The sequence below is a fragment of the Hippichthys cyanospilos genome, chromosome 19 (assembly GCF_059441005.1).
Source record: "Hippichthys cyanospilos isolate Australia breed blue-spotted pipefish chromosome 19, RoL_Hcya_1.0, whole genome shotgun sequence".
In the NCBI taxonomy this organism is placed as follows: Eukaryota; Metazoa; Chordata; class Actinopteri; order Syngnathiformes; family Syngnathidae; genus Hippichthys; species Hippichthys cyanospilos.
Genome location: NC_142387.1, coordinates 880,924 through 905,000, shown reverse-complemented (window position 1 = coordinate 905,000; position 24,077 = coordinate 880,924). Strand labels below are relative to the sequence as shown.

At 39.8% G+C, this 24,077-nt stretch overlaps 1 protein-coding gene and 1 pseudogene across 3 annotated transcripts in view; one reads left to right on the top strand and one right to left on the bottom strand.

Annotated features, from left to right (window-relative positions):
* The window catches only part of LOC148407578 (zinc finger BED domain-containing protein 5-like), a 24,386-nt pseudogene extending 662 nt beyond the window's left edge, over positions 1 to 23,724 (bottom strand).
* ipo4 (importin 4) overlaps positions 1 to 24,077 on the top strand; it is a 159,794-nt gene that overhangs the window by 77,597 nt on the left and 58,120 nt on the right. The window lies entirely within an intron of this gene.

Below are 24,077 nucleotides of genomic sequence, written 5' to 3'. Positions count from 1 at the left end.
TCAGTACTTTCATCCACAGCAAGAGAGTAGGCAATAAAGTCTTTGCTTCTTTCACTCAACTGTGCTCTTAAATCAGTGGCCATCTCACAAATACGATCAGTAACAGTATTTCTACTCAGGCTTATATTTACCAGCATCTGCTTTTTGTCTGGACATAAGACTTCAAACACCTTCATCATGCAGCTCTTCAGAAATTCTCCCTCTGAAAACGGCCGGCCCGATTTGGCGATCTCCTCTGCCACGATAAAACTTGCTTTCACAGCAGCTTCACTTTGTGACTTTGCACGGGTAAAAAACGTCTGCTGGAATGTCAGATTCTTCTTTAACTCCTCTGCTTTCTGTCGCTTCTGCTCTACATCCAGGTCTCTCAGGTTATCTTTATGTTTTGTCTCGAAGTGCCGTCTTAAATTGAATTCTTTGATTACAGCAACATTTGCTCCACAAATGAGACACACGGGTTTACCGGCAATGTCAGTAAACATATACTCAGCCTCCCATCGGTTATTAAAGGCTCTGTTTTCGGAATCAACTTTTCTTTTCGGCATCGTGAGGGGTAACGTCTCGGCTAACGTCTATCTTTGTAATATCTTGTAATACTTTGACCCAGGGAGGTGCGCGGCAAGGCAGCTGAAGCGTTGCATTGTGGGATCTGTAGTTCACTGCAGTATCGCGTTATTAGCGCGTCATATAGACAGGCCATTAATAACGATAATGTATAATGATCTTGCGGGCCGGATATGATTATATAGCGGGCCGGATCTGGCCCGCGGGCCGTGAGTTTGACACATGTGGAGTAGTGTATGAAGGATTAATCATCATGTGTGAGAAGCATTGTTTCAAGATTCAAAGTGTTTGTTGTGCACAGTGTAGAAACGAGTTTCTCCATACAATAAAATTCTGCCTTTGCTGTCCACACAAATGGCGTAAAAAAAGAATAAGTACTAAGTTGATCCAAAAACGAGGTATAAACAGCACATACATGTAAGTAAAAGAGCACAAATTTGAACCGTTAGTGGGTAGGTTATGTACATACAGATAGCTACATAAACTGCATGTGTGCATGGTAGGTTAAGAACAGCTATTACTATTACATTTCTAAGTATAAAAAGGGACAAATTCTGCAGCAGCATGGTGGTCCATCGCAGACAATCTCTCCCTCAAAGTTCCTCTAGGCCAGTGTCTTTCAACCACTGTGCACACAGCCCCCCCCCCCCCCCCCCCCCCCCTTAACTCTAACCCGTCCGCTGTACAAATTTACAGCATTGACTGTGCTGCGAACAGCCCTCCCCTCCCCCCGCGGTGTGAGCGGCAAACAAAAGGTTGGGAAACACTGCTCTAGGCAAAGAAGGTCAAGATCCTCCAGGACTGGCCAGCCCAGTGACCACATATGAACATCATTGAGCATGTCTGGGGTAGGATGAAGGAGGAATTATGGAAGACTAAACCCAGTGAAACAAATCTATTTTCGTACATTCAGCATCATTTGGGATGGTTTTAGCTTTCATATTAACCACTTCTGAAACCAATTGAATAAAGTAAGTCAGGTTATTAGGGCTCGAGCACCGCTGCGAGAGCCCTCTTGTTTTTCTCCGGATTATTATGAGGGCCTGAGCAGCTACCGCTGCGAGAGCCCTCTTGTTTTTCTCCAGATTATTATTATTAGGGCCCGAGCAGTGACCACTGCGAGGTCCCTATTGTTCCTACCCGGATTATTATTAGGGCCCGAGCAGCTACCGCTGCGAGAGCCCTCTTGTTTTTCTCCGGATTATTATGAGGGCCCGAGCAGCTACCGCTGCGAGAGCCCTCTTGTTTTTCTCCGGATTATTATTAGAGCCCGAGCAGCTACCGCTGCGAGAGCCCTCTTGTTTTTCTCCGGATTATTATTATTATTAGGGCCCGAGCAGCTACCGCTGCGAGAGCCCTCTTGTTTTTCTCCGGATTATTATTATTATTATTATTATTATTATTATTATTAGGGCCCGAGCAGCTACCGCGGCGAGAGCCCTCTTGTTTTTCTCCAGATTATTCTTCTTCTTATTATTATTAGGGCCCGAGCAGCTACCGCTGCGAGAGCCCTCTTGTTTTTCTCCGGATTATTACTCTTATTATTATTAGGGCCCAAGCAGCTACCGCTGCGAGAGCCCTCTTGTTTTTCTCCGGATTATTAGGGCCCGAGCAGCTACCGCTGCGAGAGCCCTCTTGTTTTTCTCCGGATTATTATTATTATTATTTTCCATTTTTGAGGGCCTAAACATGCACGAAAAGTCACCAAAATTTGCACATTTGTCGGGCCCGGTGAAAAATTTGATATTTTTGTGTTTCCGAAAACAATGCAAAAAAAATGTCTCTGCAGCGCCACCTAAGGTTGAAAAAGTGCACCTGATCCCGGCCCGTTTGACCTAGAGCTACAAAAATTTTTAGGCATATGTAGGACCTAGAGACCTACAAAAAAGTCAGCATGAGCCATGTGCTCAGATGTACAGAAAAAGAGTTATGAATTTTTGAATGTGCATTTTTGGCCCATTTTTGCACGTTTGCAGGTCCTAAACTGCTCCTTGTTTCTCCTAAACGCTTTACGCAATCACTCTCAAATTTGCTGTGGTCTATAATTAGACATAGGGCCACAACTGGGCAAAATTTGGTGCAGATCCGCTGACATATATGATAGGGGCGTGGCTTCAAATTATGTGTTCAATTTTTCCTTCGCCAAGAGGGACAAAAACCTTAATAACTGATGTACTAGCTTAAAAAAATCTAAAACTTCATAGACACATGGAAACTTATGTCTTTAACACCTTTAAAAAAAGTTTTTTTAAATACCTACTAGCGCCGCCTAGTGGTTGATTAAAATGTCATTTTTTACACTTTCATGTATGGTGCTCAGTCTGTTTGAGTAAAACAAATGAAAATTGGTCAGAATATCATTAAGACATGGAATATTAAGGTTTTAAAATTTTACGACTTTTCGATAATGGGCGTAGTCTGCACGCCACCTCAAAGTCAGATGACTCGCCAAAACGAAAAAAGTGGCTGTAATTGGCCCCAAAATGGCCTTATGAGTGGAAAATAGCCTCTCACTCCCGGCCCGTTTGACCTAGAGCTCCAAAAATTTGTAGCCTTATGTAGGACCTCGAGCCCTACAAAAAAGTCAGCGCGAGCCATGTGCTCAGATGTACAGAAAGAGAGTTATGAATTTTTGAATGTGCACTTTTGGCCCGTTTTTGCTCATTTGCAGGTCCCGAACTGCTCCTTTTTTCTCCCAAACGCTTGACCCGATCGACTTCAAATTTGCTGTGATGTTTTATCTGACTGTGAGGCACAATTGTTCAAATTTTTGTGATGATCCGCCATCAAATATGTTGGGGGCGGGGCTTTATAGTATGCCTTTGATGATTACTTTGCCACATGTGAAACAAACCTTTATAACTCAGCTTTACAAGCTTAGAAAAATCTGAAACTTCACAGACACATGGAGATTCAAGCCCTTAACACAAGTGTTTAAAAAAATATTCAATTGCTTATAAGGCCATCTAGTGGCAAACAAAAATGTCAGTCTGATGTCTCGCCAAAACGAAAAAAGTTGCTGTGTTTGGTCCCAGATGGTCTTATCTTTTCTAAACTTCATATATTTGATGGATTTCCAATGCGGAATACACCTATCGACGTATTTTTTGTTATAGTGCGAGCGCCACCTAGTGGCAGCCAAAAATATAGCATTTTTTAAACGTTTTTATGTGTTTAGCTGAGCCCTTTGATGTAATATCACTGAAATTAGGTCTGCTAAGCCTCTAGACAGCCCTGCTGACCTCCACCAAATTTTACGAAGTTTCGATAATGGGCGTGGCCTCTACGACCATTTTCATTCCGAAGCTTTATCTGTCCAGTAAAAGTTGCTGTAATTTGACCCAGATGATCTGATCTTCTCACAATTTCACACATTGGATGAAAATATTCTCCTGAACATATCGACAAAAATATATTCCAGTTTAAAGCTAGCGCCACCTAGTGGCTAGAAAAAATGTCATTAGTCGAAAGATTACAGTCAATCCTGTTTGGTTTGACCTACAGCTATGAAACTTTGTAGGCAAATGAAGGACTGCAAGACCTACAAAAAAGTCAATAGAAGTGATGTGCTAGGATGTACAGAAAAATTGTTATGAATTTTTTTAATGTGTTTTTAATGTTTTTTCATATATGGGATGGGAGTCCAATGTGAAACACACCTACAAGCCTATTTTTTATCATAGTACGAGCGCCACCTAGTGGCAGCAAAAAATATAGCAAATCCTTAATGTTTTTATGTACTCTGCTGAGCCCCTTGAAGTGACATCCCTTAAATGTTTTTTGAAAAGCCAGTGGCCATGCCTTATGCCCTCCGCAAATCAGTACGATGTTTCGACAGTGAATGTGGCCTATATCGCATTGAAAGTCACAAAATTGGAACAATAAAAGCTGCAGTAACTCCACCCACATTGTCCCACCTTGTCTAAATTTTACATATTTGGTAAGAGTCCTGCACTGAAGTCATCTACAACTACTTTTTCATCGTTCATAGTCCTTGTTCATACCCCGACCTGTTAATACCCCAACGTGCACAGGTCTGCGAGGGCCCTTTATAGCTGCTTGCAGCTCTAGTTATTAGGGCCCGAGCAGCTACCGCTGCGAGAGCCCTCTTGTTTTTCTCCAGATTATTATTTAGGGCCCGAGCAGCTACCGCTGCGAGAGCCCTCTTGTTTTTCTCCGGATTATTATTATTATTATTATTATTATTATTATTATTATTTACTGTGCAGCGCTTTTCCATTTTTGAGGGCCTAAACATGCACGAAAAGTCACCAAAATTTGCACATTTGTCGGGCCCGGTGAAAAATTGGATATTTTTGTGTTTCCCAAAACAATGCAAAAAAAATGGCTCTGCAGCGCCACCTAAGGTTGAAAAAGTGCACCTGGTCCCGGCCCGTTTGACCTAGAACAACGAAAATTTTTAGGCATATGTAGGACCTAAAGACCTACAAAAAAGTCAGCGCGAGCCATGTGCTCAGATGTACAGAAAAAGAGTTATGAATTTTTGAATGTGCATTTTTGGCCCATTTTTGCAAGTTTGTAGGTCCCAAACTGCTCCTTGTTTCTCCTAAACGCTTTACTCAATCACCTTCAAATTTGCTGTGGTCCATATTCACACATAGGGGCACAAGTGGGCAAAATTTGGTGCAGATCCGCTGACATATATGATAGGGGCGTGGCTTCAAATTATGTGTTCAATTTTTCCTTCGCCAAGAGTGACATAAACCTTAATAACTTTGTTGTACTAGCTTAAAAAAATCTAAAACTTCATTGACACATGGAAACTTATGTCTTTAACACCTTTGAAAAAAGTTTTTTTTAATACCTACTAGCGCCGCCTAGTGGTTGATTAAAATGTTATTTTTTACACTTTCATGTATTGTGCTCAGTCTGTTTGAGTAAAACAAATGAAAATTGGTTAGAATATCATTAAGACATGGAATATTAAGCTTTTAAAATTTTATGACATTTCGATAATGGGCGTAGTCTGCACGCCACCTCAAAGTCAGATGACTCGCCAAAAAGAAAAAAGTGGCTGTAATAGGCCCCAAAATGGCCTTATGAGTGGAAAATAGCCTCTCACTCCCGGCCCGTTTGACATAGAGCTCTAAAAATTTGTAGCCTTATGTAGGACCTCGAGCCCTACAAAAAAGTCAGCGCGAGCCATATGCTCAGATGTACAGAAAGAGAGTTATGAATTTTTGAATGTGCACTTTTGGCCCGTTTTTGCTCATTTGCAGGTCCCGAACTGCTCCTTTTTTCTCCCAAACGCTTGACCCGATCGACTTCAAATTTGCTGTGATGTTTTATCTGACTGTGAGGCACAATTGTTCAAATTTTCGTGACAATCCGCAATCAAATATGTTAAGGGCGGGGCTTCATATTATGCCTTTGATGATTACTTTGCCACATGTGAAACAAACCTTTATAACTCAGCTTTCTAAGCTTGGAAAAATCTGAAACTTCACAGACACATGAAGACTCAAGCCCTTAACACATGTTTTACAAAAAATCTTCAATTGCTTATAAAGCCACCTAGTGGCAAACAAAAATGTCAGTCTGATGTCTCGCGAAAACGAACAAAGTTGCTGTATTTGGACCCAGATGGTCTTATCTTTTCTAAACTTCATATATTTAATGGGTTTCCAATGCGGAATACACCTATCAACGTATTTTTTGTTATAGTGCGAGCGCCACCTACTGGCAGCCAAAAATATAGCATTTTTTAAACGTTTTTAAGTGTTTAGCTGAGCCCTTTGAAGTAATATCGCTGAAATTAAGTCTGAAAAGCCTCTAGACAGCCTTGCTGACCTCCACCAAATTTTACGAAGTTTCGATAATGGGCGTGGCCTCTACGACCATTTTCATTCCGAAGCTTTATCTGTCCAGTAAAAGTTGCTGTAATTTGACCCAGATGCTCTGATCTTCTCACAATTTAACACATTGGATGAAAATATTCTCCTGAACATATCGACAAAAATATATTCCAGTTTAAAGCTAGCGCCACCTAGTGGCTGCAAAAAATGTCATTAGTCGAAAGATTACAGTCAATCCTGTTTGGTTTGACCTACAGCTATGAACATTTGTAGGCAAATGAAGGACTGCAAGGCCTACAAAAAAGTCAATAGAAGTGATGTGCTAGGATGTACAGAAAATTTGTTATGAATTTTTTTAATGTGCAGTTTTGTCCCATTCTTAGACATTAGCTGGTCTCAAACTAGTGCCTTTTTCTCTTAAACGATTCACCCCATTACCTTCAACTTTGGCATGAATCATTATCCAACTGAGGGGCACACATAGCCCAAATATCGTGAAGATCTCTTGACATAAAAGATGGGGGCGGAGCTTCAAATTATGTTTAATATTTCCTTCGCCAAGAGTGACAAAAATATTATTAACTCAGCTATGACAGCTTCAAACCATCTGAAACTTTCCTGGGCCTTTAAAAGTAATGCAATAATACAGCTATGTGATAAACTTTCAAATCATTTACAGCGCCACCCAGTGGCGGACAAAAATCTCATTTTTTATACTTTTATGTACTCTGAAATGCCTGTTTGACTAAATGACCTCAAAAAAGGTCAGAAAAGCTATGACACATTGGACCATTAAGGTTCTCAACTTATATGACTTTTCATTAAAGGGCGTGGCCTCTATAAAAACTCAAAGTCTGATGTCTCCCCAAAACGGTAAAAGTTGCTGTAATTGGACCTAGATGATCTGATGTTTGCAAAACTTCATATATGGGATGGGGGTCCAATGTGAAACACACCTACAAGCCTATTTTTTATCATAGTACGAGCGCCACCTAATGGCAGCAAAAAATATAGCAAATCCTTAATGTTTTTATGTACTCTGCTGAGCCCCTTGAAGTGATATCCCTTAAATGTTTTCTGAAAAGCCAGTGTCCATGCCTTATGCCCCCCACAAATCAGTACGATGTTTCGACAGTGCCTGTGGCCTATATGGCATTGAAAGTCACAAAATTGGAACAATAAAAGCTGCAGTAACTCCACACACATTGTCCCATCTTGTCTCAATTTTACTTATTTGGTAATAGTCCTGCACTGAAGTGATCTACAACTAATTTTTCATCATTCATAGTCCTAGTTCATACCCCGACCTGTTCATACCCCAACGTGCACAGGTCCGCGAGGGCCCTTTATAGCTGCTTGCAGCTCTAGTCTTATTATTATTATTATTTACTGTGCAGCGCTTTTCCATTTTTGAGGGCCTAAACATGCACGAAAAGTCACCAAAATTTGCACATTTGTCGGGCCCGGTGAAAAATTGGATATTTTTGTGTTTCCCAAAACAATGCAAAAAAAATGGCTCTGCAGCGCCACCTAAGGTTGAAAAAGTGCACCTGGTCCCGGCCCGTTTGACCTAGAGCTACGAAAACTTTTAGGCATATGTAGGACCTAGAGACCTACAAAAAAGTCAGCGCAAGCCATGTGCTCAGATGTACAGAAAAAGAGTTATGAATTTTTGAATGTGCATTTTTGGCCCATTTTTGCACGTTTGCAGGTCCCAAACTGCTCCTTGTTTCTCCTAAACGCTTTACTCAATCACCTTCAAATTTGCTGTGGTCCATATTCACACATAGGGGCACAAGTGGGCAAAATTTGGTGCAGATCCGCTGACATATATGATAGGGGCGTGGCTTCAAATTATGTGTTCAATTTTTCCTTCGCCAAGAGTGACATAAACCTTAATAACTTTGTTGTACTAGCTTAAAAAAATCTAAAACTTCATAGACACATGGAAACTTATGTCTTTAACACCTTTGAAAAAAGTTTTTTTAAATACCTACTAGCGCCGCCTAGTGGTTGATTAAAATGTTATTTTTTACACTTTCGTGCATTGTGCTCAGTCTGTTTGAGTAAAACAAATGAAAATTGGTCAGAATATCATTAAGACATGGAATATTAAGGTTTTAAAATTTTACGACATTTCGATAATGGGCGTAGTCTGCACGCCACCTCAAAGTCAGATGACTCGCCAAAACGAAAAAAGTGGCTGTAATTGGCCCCAAAATGGCCTTATGAGTGGAAAATAGCCTCTCACTCCCGGCCCCTAGAGCTCCAAAAATTTGTAGCCTTATGTAGGACCTTGAGCCCTACAAAAAAGTCAGCGCGAGCCATGTGCTCAGATGTACAGAAAGAGAGTTATGAATTTTTGAATGTGCACTTTTGGCCCGTTTTTGCTCATTTGCAGGTCCCGAACTGCTCCTTTTTTCTCCCAAACGCTTGACCCGATCGACTTCAAATTTGCTGTGATGTTTTATCTGACTCTGAGGCACAATTGTTCAAATTTTTGTGATGATCCGCCATCAAATATGTTGGGGGCGGGGCTTTATATTATGCCTTTGATGATTATTTTGCCACATGTGAAACAAACCTTTATAACTCAGCTTTACAAGCTTGGAAAAATCTGAAACTTCACAGACACATGAAGACTTAAACCCTTAACAAATGTGTTTAAAAAAATCTTAAATTGCTTATAAGGCCACCGAGTGGCAAACAAAAGTGTCCGTCTGATTTCTCGCGAAAACGAACAAAGTTGCTGTATTTGGACCCAGATGGTCTCATCTTTTCTAAACATTACATATTTGATGGGGTACCAATGCGGAAAACACCTATCAACGTATTTTTTGTTATAGTGCGAGCCCCACCTAGTGGCAGCCAAAAATATAGCATTTTTTAAACGTTTTTATGTGTTTAGCTGAGCCCTTTGAAGTAATATCGCTGAAATTAAGTCTGAAAAGCCTCTAGATAGCCCTGCTGACCTCCACCAAATTTTACGAAGTTTCGATAACGGGCGTGGCCTCTATGACCATTTTCATTCCGAAGCTTTATCTGTCCAGTAAAAGTTGCTGTAATTTGACCCAGATGATCTGATCTTCTCACAATTTCACACATTGGATAAAAATATTCTCCTGAACATATTGACAAAATATATTCCAGTTTAAAGCTAGCGCCACCTAGTGGCTGCAAAAAATGTCATTAGTCGAAAGATTACAGTCAATCCTGTTTGGTTTGACCTACAGCTATGAAACTTTGTAGGCAAATGAAGAACTGTAAGACCTACAAAAAAGTCAATAGAAGTGATGTGCTAAGATGTACAGAAAAATTGTTATGAATTTTTTTAATGTGCAGTTTTGTCCCATTCTTAGACATTAGCTGGTCTCAAACTAGTGCCTTTTTCTCTTAAAATCTTCACCCCATTACCTTAAACTTTGGCATTAATCATTATCCAACTGAGGGGCACACATAGTCCAAATATCGTGAAGATCTCTTGACATAAAAGATGGGGGCGGAGCTTCAAATTATGTTTAATATTTCCTTCGCCAAGAGTGACAAAAATCTTAATAACTCAGCTATGACAGCTTCAAACCATCTGAAACTTTCCTGGGACTTTAAACGTCATGCAATAATACAGCTATGTGATAAAATTTCAAATCATTTACAGCGCCACCCAGTGGCGGACAAAAATCTCATTTATTATACTTTTATGTACTGTGAAATGCCTGTTTGACTAAATGAACTCAAAAATGGTCAGAAAAGCTATGACACATTGGAACATTAAGGTTCCCAACTTTTATGACTTTTCAATAAAGGGCGTGGCCTCTATGCCAACTCAAAATCCGATGTCTCGTGAAAACGGTAGAAGTTGCTGAAAATGGACCTAGACGATCTGATATTTTTAAAACTTCATATATGGGATGGGAGTCCAATGTGAAACACACCTACATGCCAATTTTTTATCATAGTACAAGCGCCACCTAGTTGCAGCAAAAAAAAAGCCAATCCTTAATGTTTTTATGTACTCTGCTGAGCCCCTTGAAGTGATATCCCTTAAATGTTTTCTGAAAAGCCAGTGGCCATGCCTTATGCCCTCCACAAATCAGTACGATGTTTCGACAGTGGGTGTGGCCTATATGGCATTGAAAGTCACAACATTGGAACAATAAAAGCTGCAGTAACTCCACCCACAATGTCCCACCTTGACTAAATTTTACATATTTGGTAAGAGTCCTGCACTGAAGTCATCTACAACTACTTTTTCATCGTTCATAGTCCTTGTTCATACCCCGACCTGTTCATAGCCCAACGTGCACAGGTCTGCGAGGGCCCTTTATAGCTGCTTGCAGCTCTAGTTATTATTAGGGCCCGAGCAGCTACCGCTGCGAGAGCCCTCTTGTTTTTCTCCAGATTATTATTATTATTATTATTATTATTATTATTATTATTTACTGTGCAGCGCTTTTCCATTTTTGAGGGCCTAAACATGCACGAAAAGTCACCAAAATTTGCACATTTGTCGGGCCCGGTGAAAAATTGGATATTTTCGTGTTTCCCAAAACAATGCAAAAAAAATGGCTCTGCAGCGCCACCTAAGGTTGAAAAAGTGCACCTGGTCCCGGCCCGTTTGACCTAGAGCTACGAAAATTTTTAGGCATATGTAGGACCTAGAGACCTACAAAAAAGTCAGCGCGAGCCATGTGCTCAGATGTACAGAAAAAGAGTTATGAATTTTTGAATGTGCATTTTTGGCCCATTTTTGCACGTTTGCAGGTCCCAAACTGCTCCTTGTTTCTCCTAAACGCTTTACTCAATCACCTTCAAATTTGCTGTGGTCCATATTCACACATAGGGGCACAAGTGGGCAAAATTTGGTGCAGATCCGCTGACATATATGATAGGGGCGTGGCTTCAAATTATGTGTTCAATTTTTCCTTCGCCAAGAGTGACATAAACCTTAATAACTTTGTTGTACTAGCTTAAAAAAATCTAAAACTTCATAGATACATGGAAACTTATGTCTTTAACACGTTTGACAAAAGTTTTTTTAAATACCTACTAGCGCCGCCTAGTGGTTGATTAAAATGTTATTTTTTACACTTTCATGTATTGTGCTCAGTCTGTTTGAGTAAAACAAATGAAAATTGGTCAGAATATCATTAAGACATGGAATATTAAGGTTTCAAAATTTTACGACATTTCGATAATGGGCGTAGTCTGCACGCCACCTCAAAGTCAGATGACTCGCCAAAATGAAAAAAGTGGCTGTAATTGGCCCCAAAATGGCCTTATGAGTGGAAAATAGCCTCTCACTCCCGGCCCGTTTGACCTAGAGCTCCAAAAATTTGTAGCCTTATGTAGGACCTCGACCTCTACAAAAAAGTCAGCGCGAGCCATGTGCTCAGATGTACAGAAAGAGAGTTATGAATTTTTGAAGGTGCACCTTTAGCCCGTTTTTGCTCATTTGCAGGTCCCGAACTGCTCCTTTTTTCTCCCAAACGCTTGACCCGATCGACTTCAAATTTGCTGTGATGTTTGATCTGACTGTGAGGCACAATTGTTCAAATTTTCGGGATGATCTGCCAACAAATATGTTGGGGGCGGGGCTTCATATTATGCCTTTGATGATTACTTTGCCACATGTGAAACAAACCTTTATAACTCAGCTTTACAAGCTTAGAAAAATCTGAAACTTCACATACACATGAAGACTTAAGCCCTTAACACAAGTGTTTAAAAAAATCTTCAATTGCTTATAAGGCCATCTAGTGGGAAACAAAAATGTCAGTCTGATGTCTCGCCAAAACGAACAAAGTTGCTGTGTTTGGTCCCAGATGGTCTTATCTTTTCTAAACTTCATATATTTGATGGGTTTTCAATGCGGAATACACCTATCAACGTATTTTTTGTTATAGTGCGAGCGCCACCTAGTGGCAGCCAAAAATAGAGCATTTTTTAAACGTTTTTATGTGTTTAGCTGAGCCCTTTGATGTAATATCGCTGAAATTAGGTCTGAAAAGCCTCTAGACAGCCCTGCTGACCTCCACCAAATTTTACGAAGTTTCGATAATGGGCGTGGCCTCTACGACCATTTTCATTCCGAAGCTTTATCTGTCCAGTAAAAGTTGCTCTAATTTGACCCAGATGATCTGATCTTCTCACAATTTCACACATTGGATGAAAATATTCTCCTGAACATATCGACAAAAATATATTCCAGTTTAAAGCTAGCGCCACCTAGTGGCTGCAAAAAATGTCATTAGTCGAAAGATTACAGTCAATCCTGTTTGGTTTGACCTACAGCTATGAAACTTTGTAGGCAAATGAAGAACTGCAAGACCTACAAAAAAGTCAATAGAAGTGATGTGCTAGGATGTACAGAAAAATTGTTAAGAATTTTTTTAATGTGCAGTTTTGTCCCATTCTTAGACATTAGCTGGTCTCAAACGAGTGCCTTTTTCTCTTAAACGATTCACCCCATTACCTTCAACTTTGGCATGAATCATTATCCAACTGAGGGGCACACATAGTCCAAATATCGTGAAGATCTCTTGACAGAAAAGATGGGGGCGGAGCTTCAAATTATGTTTAATACTTCCTTCGCCAAGAGTGACAAAAATCTTAATAACTCAGCTATGACAGCTTCAAACCATCTGAAACTTTCCTGGGACTTTAAAAGTCATGCAATAATACAGCTATGTGATAAACTTTCAAATCATTTACAGCGCCACCCAGTGGCGGACAAAAATCTCATTTTTTATACTTTTATGTACTGTGAAATGCCTGTTTGACTAAATGAACTAAAAAATGGTCAGAAAAGCTATGACACATTGGAACATTAAGGTTCTCAACTTTTATGACTTTTCATTAAAGGGCGTGGCCTCTATGCAAACTCAAAGTCTGATGTCTCCCCAAAACGGTGAAAGTTGCTGTAATTGGACCTAGATGATCTGATGTTTGCAAAACTTCATATATGGGATGGGAGTCCAATGTGAAACACACCTACAAGCCTATTTTTTATCATAGTACGAGCGCCACCTAGTGGCAGCAAAAAATATAGCAAATCCTTAATGTTTTTATGTACTCTGCTGAGCCCCTTGAAGTGATATCCCTTAAATGTTTTCTGAAAAGCCAGTGGCCATGCCTTATGCCCTCCACAAATCAGTGCGATGTTTCGACAGTGGGTGTGGCCTATATGGCATTGAAAGTCACAAAATTGGAACAATAAAAGCTGCAGTAACTCCACCCACATTGTCCCACCTTGTCTAAATTTTACATATTTGGTAAGAGTCCTGCACTGAAGTCATCTACAACTACTATTTCATTGTTCATAGTCCTTGTTCATACCCCGACCTGTTCATACCCCAACGTGCACAGGTCTGCGAGGGCCCTTTATAGCTGCTTGCAGCTCTAGTTCTTATTATTATTATTATTTACTGTGCAGCGCTTTTCCATTTTTGAGGGCCTAAACATGCACGAAAAGTCACCAAAATTTGCACATTTGTCGGGCCCGGTGAAAAATTGGATATTTTTGTGTTTCCCAAAACAATGCAAAAAAAATGGCTCTGCAGCGCCACCTAAGGTTGAAAAAGTGCACCTGGTCCCGGCCCGTTTGACCTAGAGCTACGAAAACTTTTAGGCATATGTAGGACCTAGAGACCTACAAAAAAGTCAGCGCAAGCCATGTGGTCAGATGTACAGAAAAAGAGTTATGAATTTTTGAATGTGCATTTTTGGCCCATTTTTGCACGTTTGCAGGTCCCAAACTGCTCCTTGTTTCTCCTAAACGCTTTACTCAATCACCTTCAAATTTGCTGTGGTCCATATTCACACATAGGGGCACAAGTGGGCAAAATTTGGTGCAGATCCGCTGACATATATGATAGGGGCGTGGCTTCAAATTATGTGTTCAATTTTTCCTTCGCCAAGAGTGACATAAACCTTAATAACTTTGTTGTACTAGCTTAAAAAATTCTAAAACTTCATTGACACATGGAAACTTATGTCTTTAACACCTTTGAAAAAAGTTTTTTTAAATACCTACTAGCGCCGCCTAGTGGTTGATTAAAATGTCATTTTTTACACTTTCATGTATTGTGCTCAGTCTGTTTGAGTAAAACAGATGAAAATTGGTCAAAATATCAATAAGACATGGAATATTAAGGTTTTAAAATTTTACGACTTTTCGATAATGGGCGTAGTCTGCACGCCACCTCAAAGTCAGATGACTCGCCAAAACGAAAAAAGTGGCTGTAATTGGCCCCAAAATGGCCTTATGAGTGGAAAATAGCCTCTCACTCCCGGCCCGTTTGACCTAGAGCTCTAAAAATTTGTAGCCTTATGTAGAACCTCGAGCCCTACAAAAAAGTCAGCGCGAGCCATACGCTCAGATGTACAGAAAGAGAGTTATGAATTTTTGAATGTGCACTTTTGGCCCGTTTTTGCTCATTTGCAGGTCCCGAACTGCTCCTTTTTTCTCCCAAACGCTTGACCCGATCGACTTCAAATTTGCTGTGATGTTTTATCTGACTGTGAGGCACAATTGTTCAAATTTTTGTGACGATCCGCCATCAAATTTGTTGGGGGCGGGGCTTCATATTATGCCTTTGATGTTTACTTTGCCACATGTGAAACAAACCTTTATAACTCAGCTTTACAAGCTTGGAAAAATCTGAAACTTCACAGACACATGGAGACTTAAGCCTTTAACACAGGTGTTTAAAAATATCTTGAATTGCTTATAAGGCCACCTAGTGGCAAACAAAAATGTCAGTCTGATGTCTCGCAAAAACGAACAAAGTTGCTGTATTTTGACCCAGATAGTCTTTTCTTTTCTAAACTTCATATATTTGATGGGTTTCCAATGCGGAATACACCTATCATCGTATTTTTTGTTATAGTGCGAGCGCCACCTAGTGGCAGCCAAAAACATAGCATTTTTTAAACGTTTTTATTTTTTTAGCTGAGTCCTTTGAAGTAATATCGCTGAAATTAAGTCTGAAAAGCCTCTAGACAGCCTTGCTGACCTCCACCAAATTTTACGAAGTTTCGATAATGGGCGTGGCCTCTACGACCATTTTCATTCCGAAGCTTTATCTGTCCAGTAAAAGTTGCTGTAATTTGACCCAGATGATCTGATCTTCTCACAATTTCACACATTGGATGAAAATATTCTCCTGAACATATCGACAAAACTATATTCCAGTTTAAAGCTAGCGCCACCTAGTAGCTGCAAAAAATTTCATTAGTCGAAAGATTACAGTCAATCCTGTTTGGTTTGACCTACAGCTATGAAACTTTGTAGGCAAATGAAGGACTGTATTACCTACAAAAACGTCAATAGAAGTGATATGCTAAGATGTACAGAAAAATTGTTGTGAATTTTTTTAATGTGCAGTTTTGTCCCATTCTTAGACATAAGCTGGTCTCAAACTAGTGCCTTTTTCTCTTAAACGATTCACCCCATTACTTTCAACTTTGGCGTGAATCATTATCCAACTGAGGGGCACACATAGTCCAAATATCGTGAAGATCTCTTGACATAAAAGATGGGGTCAGAGCTTCAAATTATGTTTAATAATTCCTCCGCCAAGAGTGACAAAAATGTTAATCACTCAGCTATGACAGCTTCAAACCATCTGAAACTTTCCTGGGACTTTAAAAGTCATGCAATAATACAGCTATGTGATAAACTTTCAAATCATTTACAGCGCCACCCAGTGGCGAACAAAAATCTCATTTTTTATACTTTTATGTACTGTGAAATGCCTGTTTGACTAAATGAACTCAAAAATGGTCAGAAAAGCTATGACACATTGGAACATTAAGGTTCTCAATTTTGACTTTTCAATAAAGGGCGTGGCCTCTATGCCAACTCAAAATCCGATGTCTCGCGAAAACGGTAAATGTTGCTGTAATTGGACCTAGACGATCTGATATTTTTAAAACTTCATATATGGGATGGGAGTCCAATGTGAAACACACCTACAAGCCTATTTTTTATCATAGTACGAGCGCCACCTAGTGGCAGCAAAAAATATAGCAAATCCTTAATGTTTTTATGAACTCTGCTGAGCCCCTTGAAGTGATATCCCTTAAATGTTTTCTGAAAAGCCAGTGGCCATGCCTTATGCCCTCCACAAATCAGTACGATGTTTCGACAGTGGGTGTGGCCTATATGGCATTGAAAGTCACAAAATTTGATCAATAAAAGCTGCAGTAACTCCACCCACATTGTCCCACCTTGTCTAAATTTTACATATTTGGTAAGAGTCCTGCACTGAAGTCATCTACAACTACTTTTTCATCGTTCATAGTCCTTGTTCATACCCCAACTTGTTCATACCCCAACATGCACAGGTCTGCGAGGGCCCTTTATAGCTGCTTGCAGCTCTAGTTATTATTATTATTTACTGTGCAGTGCTTTTCCATTTTTGAGGGCCTAAACATGCACGAAAAGTCACCAAAATTTGCACATTTGTCGGGCCCGGTAAAAAATTGGATATTTTAGTGTTTTCCAAAACAATGCAAAAAAAAATGGCTCTGCAGCGCCACCTAAGGTCGAAAATGTGCAGCTGGGCCCGGCCCGTTTGACCTAGAGCTACGAAAAATTTTAGGCATATGTAGGACCTAGACCTACAAAAAAGTCAGCGCGAGCTATGTGCTCAGATGTACAAAAAAAAGAGTTATGATTTTTTTGAATATGCATTTTTGGCCCATTTTTGCACGTTTGCAGGTCCCAAACTGCTCCTTGTTCCTCCTAAACGCTTTACTCAATCGCCTTCAAATTTGCTGTGGTCCATATTCACACATTGGGGCACAACTGGGCAAAATTTGGTGCAGATCCGCCGACATATATGATAGGGGCTTCAAAATTCTGATATACAAGCTTAAAAAAATTCTAAAACTTCATATACACATGGAGAGTTTTGACTTGAACAACTTTGAAAAATTTTTTTTGAAATAGCTACTAGCGCCGCCTAGTGCTTGATTAAAATGTATTATTTTAAACTTTCATGTATTGCGCTCAGTCTTTTTGAGTAAAATAACTGAAAATTGGTCAGTACACCATTAAGAAATGGAATGTTATGGTTTTAAAATTTTACGACTTTTCGATAATGGGGGTGGGCTGCACGCAACCTCAAAGTCAGATGTCTCGCCAAAACGAAAAAAATGGCTGCAAATGGCCCCAAAATGGAGTGGAAAATAGCCTCTCAGTCCCGGCCCGTTTATCAAGAGCTACAAAAATTTGCAACCTTATGTAGGACCAAGAGCCCTACAAAAAAGTCAGTCCAAGCCATATGTTCAGATGTACAGAAAGAGAGTTATGAATTTTTGAATGTGCACCTTTTGCCCATTTTTGCTCGCTTGCAGGTCCTTAACGGCTCCTTTTTTCTCCCAAACGCTTGACCCAATCGACTTCAAATTTGTTGTGGTGTTTTATCTGACTGGAAGGTACAATTGTTCAAATTTTTGGGAAGATCCGCCATCAAATATGTTGGGGGCGGGGCTTCAAACTATGCCTTTGATGTTTACTTCGCCACATGTGACACAAACCTTTATAACTCAGCTTTACAAGCTTCTAAAAATCTGAAACTTCACAGACACATGAAAACTCAACGCCTTAACACATGTGTTTAATAGTTTCTTCAATTGCTTATACAGCCACCTAGTGGCAAACAAAAATGTCAGTCTCACGTCTCGCCAAAACGAACAAGGTTGCTTTATTTGGACCCAGGTGGTCTTATCTTTTCTAAACTTCATATATTTGATGGGTTTCCAATGCGGAACACACTACGAGGAAAAAAGTGTGTTCAGCATTATAATCCCATGAAATGACATTTAGAGATTATCTTGGTCCAATTACATTGTTTTACCGGTCTGGCCAGGCATCGGACTTTGAGGCGGTGTAAAGGCCATGCCCAAATTTGAAGAGTAATATAACTTGTTTTATAATATTCCCTCTCAATACTCATCTGACTAATTTTCAGTGAATTTACTGAAACTGGCATAGCATAGAACATGAAAGTGTAAAAATTAATTTTTTTGTCTGCCACCAGGTGTCGCCATTGGTTTTTGTCACTGTGGGCGAAGGAAACATTGACTTCATGTTTTGAAAGCCCGCCTCCATCATATATTTCAAAGGATTGTGACTATTTTTGGACCAGTTGTGCCTCTAAGTCTGATAATGGTCTAGGTCAAATTGAAAGTTGATGGAGTCAACGGTATAAGAGAAGGCGGCAGCAGTGGAAGACTTACAAATGGCCATAAATGAATCAAAATTGCAAATTAAAAAATCTAACTCTTTTTCTATACATCCTAGCACATGGCTGTATTTGATTGTTTTTTCGGTCTTAAGGTCCTGCATATGCCTCCAAATTTTGGTAGCTGTAAAGCGAACCAACTGGGTTTGGCTGCAATCAATCGACTATAATGACATTTTTTGCTCCCGCTAGGTGGTGCTCGCAGTAGGAAAAAAAACTTGTTAGTAGGTGTGTTTTACATTGGACCATCAATTATATATAATTTAGAAAAGATGAGACAATATGGGTCCAATTAGAGAAACTTTTTCGGATTGGCTGGACATTGGAATTTGCCCATTTGTGCCCCTATGTCACATAATGGAGCATGCCAAACGTGTAGATCAGGGGTGGCCAAGTTCGGTCCTCAAGAGCCACAATCTAGCCTGTTTTCATTGTGTCTCTTCAACTAACACACCTGATTCAAATGATTAGCTCATCAGCATGCTTTGCACAATCCTGATAACGACGCTGATTTGACTCAGGTGTGTTGGTTGAAGAGATACGTTGAAAACAGTCTGGATTGTGGCTCTTGAGGACCGAACTTGGCCACCCCTGGTGTAGATGATCGGGTCAAGGGTTTTGATACCGAAAAATGTACAAAAAAGGGCCAATCGGCACATTCAACAGTTGATAACTCTGGTTCTGTAAATCCTAACGTATGATGCTCTTTGATGTTTTTGTAGGTCTTGAGGTCCTACGTATGCCTAAAATGTTTCGTAGCTCTAGGTCAAACGGGTCGGAACAGGCTGCAGTTTTAGGATCATCTGGGTTCAATTACAGCAACTTTCGCTGGTTGGGGAAAACTCCAACTTTGAGGTGGCATACAGACCACCCCCTTTATCTCAAAGTTGTAAAATTTGGAAACCCTTATCCTCCATTCCTCGATACTATTCGGACAAATTTTCAGTTCACTTACTTTTACGGGCTTAGCACAATACATGAGAGTTTAAAAAAAATGTTTTTGTCTTCAAGTAGGTGACGCTATTATAAATATGAAATTCATCATGCAGATTTTTTTAAGGCTGTAATTAATAAATTTTCTGTAAAGTTTCAGATTTTTTTAAGCTTGCACATTTGAAGTTCTTAGGGTTTCTGTTGTTCATGGCAAGGAAATTTGACTTTGAAACACGTACTTTGAAGCCCCGCCCCCAACATATATGTTAGCCAATCTAACTTTGGTTCTGTACATCCTAACACATGGCGCTCTATAATGGTTTTGTAGGACTTGAGGTCTTTTCAAAGCTTGCACATTGGAGTTAAGGTTTTTATCTCTCATGGCGAAGGAAATTTGAAACATGCCTAAAAAAATTCATAACTCTAAGTGAAACGGGCCGGGACCCAGTAGAATTTCTCGACTCTAGGTGGTGCTAAAAATCAATTTTTTTGATTTTATGTATGAGAACACCAAAATATCAAATTTTACAGCAGGCCCGACGAGTTTGCGGTAGCTGCTCAGGCCCTAATTATCCGGAGAAGAACAGTCGCTGCTCGGGCCCTAATAATAATCTGGAGAAGAACAATAAGGACCTCGCAGCGGTCGCTGCTCGAGCCCTAATAATAATAATAATAATAATAATAATAATAATCTGGAGAAAAACAAGAAGGCTCTCGAAGCAGTTGCTGCTCGGGCCCTAATAATAATATGTATAAAAAACAAGAAGGCCTAATAATAATAATAAATCTGGAGAAAAACGAGGGCTCTCGCAGCGGACGCTGCTCGGGCCTTAGTAATAATAATAATCTGGAGAAAAATAAGAGGGTACTCGCAGGCGATGCTGCTCAGGCCCTAATAATCTGGAGAAAAATAAGAGTGCTCTTGCTGCTCGGGCCCTAATAATAATAATAATAATAATAATAATCCCGAGAAAAACAAGAGGGTCCTCATTTGAACCGAACTGTGATGACTGAATTAAGATGGGTCGGGCCAAATACAAAACTGTGAGACTACTAATGTATTCTGGTACTTACATTGTCGTATTCATCATTCAGATAATTCCACCCTGGGTTTTCACAACAGTCCAGTGATTCTTTTGCATCAATGCCACAATGTTTCGTCATTCTAGTATTCGGCAGATAAGTCCACACTGAGTTTTACAAACAGTCGAGTGATTCTTTTGCATCAATTGAAGTTTTACCTCGGACCTTAGCCACAATGTATCCTCACATGGCTCTGCTCTAGAAGTTCTTTAAATGCTTTGAAATTATATCCAAAATTTGCATTAAAGACACGTCTGCATTCTTCAACATTGTAATCAAAATGTCTTGGTGGAATTACTTCTTTATGTTTTTGTGTAATGCAACAAAAACATCAAATCTGTCTGTCGATCCATTATATTCCGCTTATGTTAGGGTTCAGTTACAGGGGTGGCAGCCTAAACATGCAGAAGTCTCCCATCTTCCGAGTTCAGTGGTTCTCAACCTTTTTTCAGTGTTGTACCCCATGCAAAATATTTTTTAAGATGTGTACCCCTTAACCAGCGCAAAACATTTTTGTGTTTGAGAAAAATAAAACTAAAAAAAAAAAAAAAAAGATTTAAGACATGCCGTCAATGCCATGAGTGTCTTATATACAGTGGGCCCCCGTGTTATGAACTTAATCCGTTCAGCGGCTATGCTCGTAACTCGAATTGCTCGTATGAAGGGCAATCCAAACCTTTGTTAATTAGTGAATGCGTGCAACGCGTGCAAAAACCTTAGGTAAAAACATCACGACTTCATACACATATTAAAAATTAGTAACATAATCTACTATACAGTTAAATTAAATAATATACAAAGGAAAAATTACATTTACCTTTGGGGCGACGTGACTTGAGCTGGGTGAAGGCGGAGGGGGAGCAGAGACGAACCCGCAGAATTTATTTATTTATTTTCTTAAACGAGAACATATCACCGGCGATTTCCTTCTCTTTAATCCATAAAAGAAGCCTCGCCATTTTGTTGACCGAGGTCTGTCCCACGGCAAGGAAAGTCTTGCCCTTAGAAGATTGCCGAGCGGTTAAGGCCATACTCACTAGCTAGGTTATCTCCTGCTTCGTTTCTATGGTCATCATCCTCTTACTTCTTCCTTTACCGCAACTTGCAATTTTAGAAGCCATGTCTAACAGATAAAGTTTGCAAAGTCTTCACAACACACCGACCAGCTATGCCATCAAGCTAGATGAAGGCGTTCGACCAATAGCATATCGGCATTTCTGTGATTGATGTGACGCCGGCCAATAGCACATCCGCATCTCCGTGACTGAGACCGGGACTGTGAACTTAATCGACCAATAGCAAATCGGCATCTCCGTGACTGAGACCGTGACTGTGACTTTATAAGACCAATAGCATATCGGTGTTATGTCACATGCAAGAATAGTTGTTTTTGTTGATGCAGCAAAGCGAAAAAATTAGTGCGGACGCTCTGACCGGCATGTTGGATTGTTCGTAAGACAAAAGGTTTGTGCGTAAGAGGGGGACAAAAGATGAAAAGTTCGTAAACCAGGGGCCCACTGTATTGAGCTTTAGAACCTTTCAAACTTCACTTGTCCACAAAAAAAACTAATCAACATAAAGTGTCCTCTTTTGCATATTGAAGAGATCTTCTCAGAAATAACATTACTCATAAGTATTTGTCCACAAAAATTTGTCCACAGAAAATATTCAAAATAAGTGCCCTTTTTTCATTGTGTCATAATAAATCATAATAAAGATTTGTTTACAACATTAAAACCATTACCTTAATGATTAAATAACATCAGATACTAAACCAAAACATAATACACACATGGACAAAATTGTTGGTACCCCTCAGTTAAAGAAGGAAAAACCGACAATTCTCTACTGTCCCGTGGGTCTTGAACTTCTGAATAATATGAGCCACTGTTGTCACAGGAACTTCAAGCTGTTTAGCGATGGTCTTATAGGCTTTACCTTTAAGATGTTTGTCTATAATTTTTTTTCGGATGTCCTGGACAATTCTCTCCTTCGCTTTCTGTTGTCCATGTTCAGTGTGGTACACACCTTTTCACCAGCAGAGTGACTACTTGTCTCCCTTTAAATAGGCAGACTGACTGATTATGAGTTTGGAAACACCTGTGATGTCAATTAAAGGACACACCTGAGTTAATCATGTCAGTCTGGTCAAATAGTTTTCAATCTTTTATAGAGGTACCATCATTTTTGTCCAGGCCTGTTTCATTACTTTGTTTTTTTTAAATAAATATGTTAATCAGCAATTCAAAAGTGATGGCTGATTTTGATTATTTAATTTTCAATAAATTTTATTTATTGTTACTTTTGTAAGTTTCAAGTGATTTCAATGAGAATTGTGGGTTTTTCTTTCTTTAACTGAGGGGTACCAACAATTTTGTCCACGTGTGTATGTTCAACGTAAAATGTGTATTGAATTTAATAATTGAAAAGATTGATAACTGTTGCACTGGACCCAAAACTGGAAGTGTGAGCATGGCAAACTTCATCTGGAGGCCACAATCAGACGATACTTCTAACTTGAGTTTTTCCTGAGCTGACAGAAAGCTTGCTTCGTACAAGAGAAATGTGTTTCTCACCCAATCATGTTGTGCAGGTTTATCCTCCATATCAGGAAAGTAGGAAAAAAATTCATGAGTCAACTTGGTCAAATGTTCCTCTATGACCAACCTAATTGGAGCTCTGTCCACATCCTTACTTGAGAGAAACTTATCCAACTGAGGAAAGCAAGTGAAATCCTGTTGCGCACAGGCCCTTTTCCACAGTTCTGCTATTTTAAGGAAGCCACCACCTTGTCATAAAGGTTTAAAATTTTAATGTTCCCACCCTGCAGAGACATGTTCAGTTTATTCAATTTGCTGAATATATCTGCCAGGTAGCACAGCTTTATGAGCTAATCTGTGTCCTGGAAGAGGGTATCATGGGGAGATCTTTGCTCAGTCAAAAATGTGTATTTCTGACCTTAATTCCAACAACCGGTTCAGTATCCTTCCACGAGAAAGCAAGCACACTTCTGTGTATAGTAGCAGTTGTGTGTTCAGCACCCATATCTTCGCAGAGGCGGCGACACAGGAGTGCATTGAGTGGTCTAATAAACTTAAACGCTGTTGTTCAAAATCCAGTGTAACATGAGGCTCTTTTTTTTTTTTAATTTATCTGCTGCATTTTTGTCCAGCATAATCTCAGTCAGCACTATTCCAGCGACAGTAGTGCTGGTGGAGGTCTTCAGCAATTGTGAATGGCTTCTTGGCTTTACCTACAAGCAAAGACATTGCATAAGAGGCTCCCAGGGCTTTGACTGATGTTGTGGAGGCCTTCCACATCATACATTGAGATTATCTGAATTCAGAGTTTTCTTTTAAAAAGCCAGGTGGCTTACCAACGTGACAACCATGTTTCGTCTTAAAATGATGCTGCAGATGTGCTGCGTTCA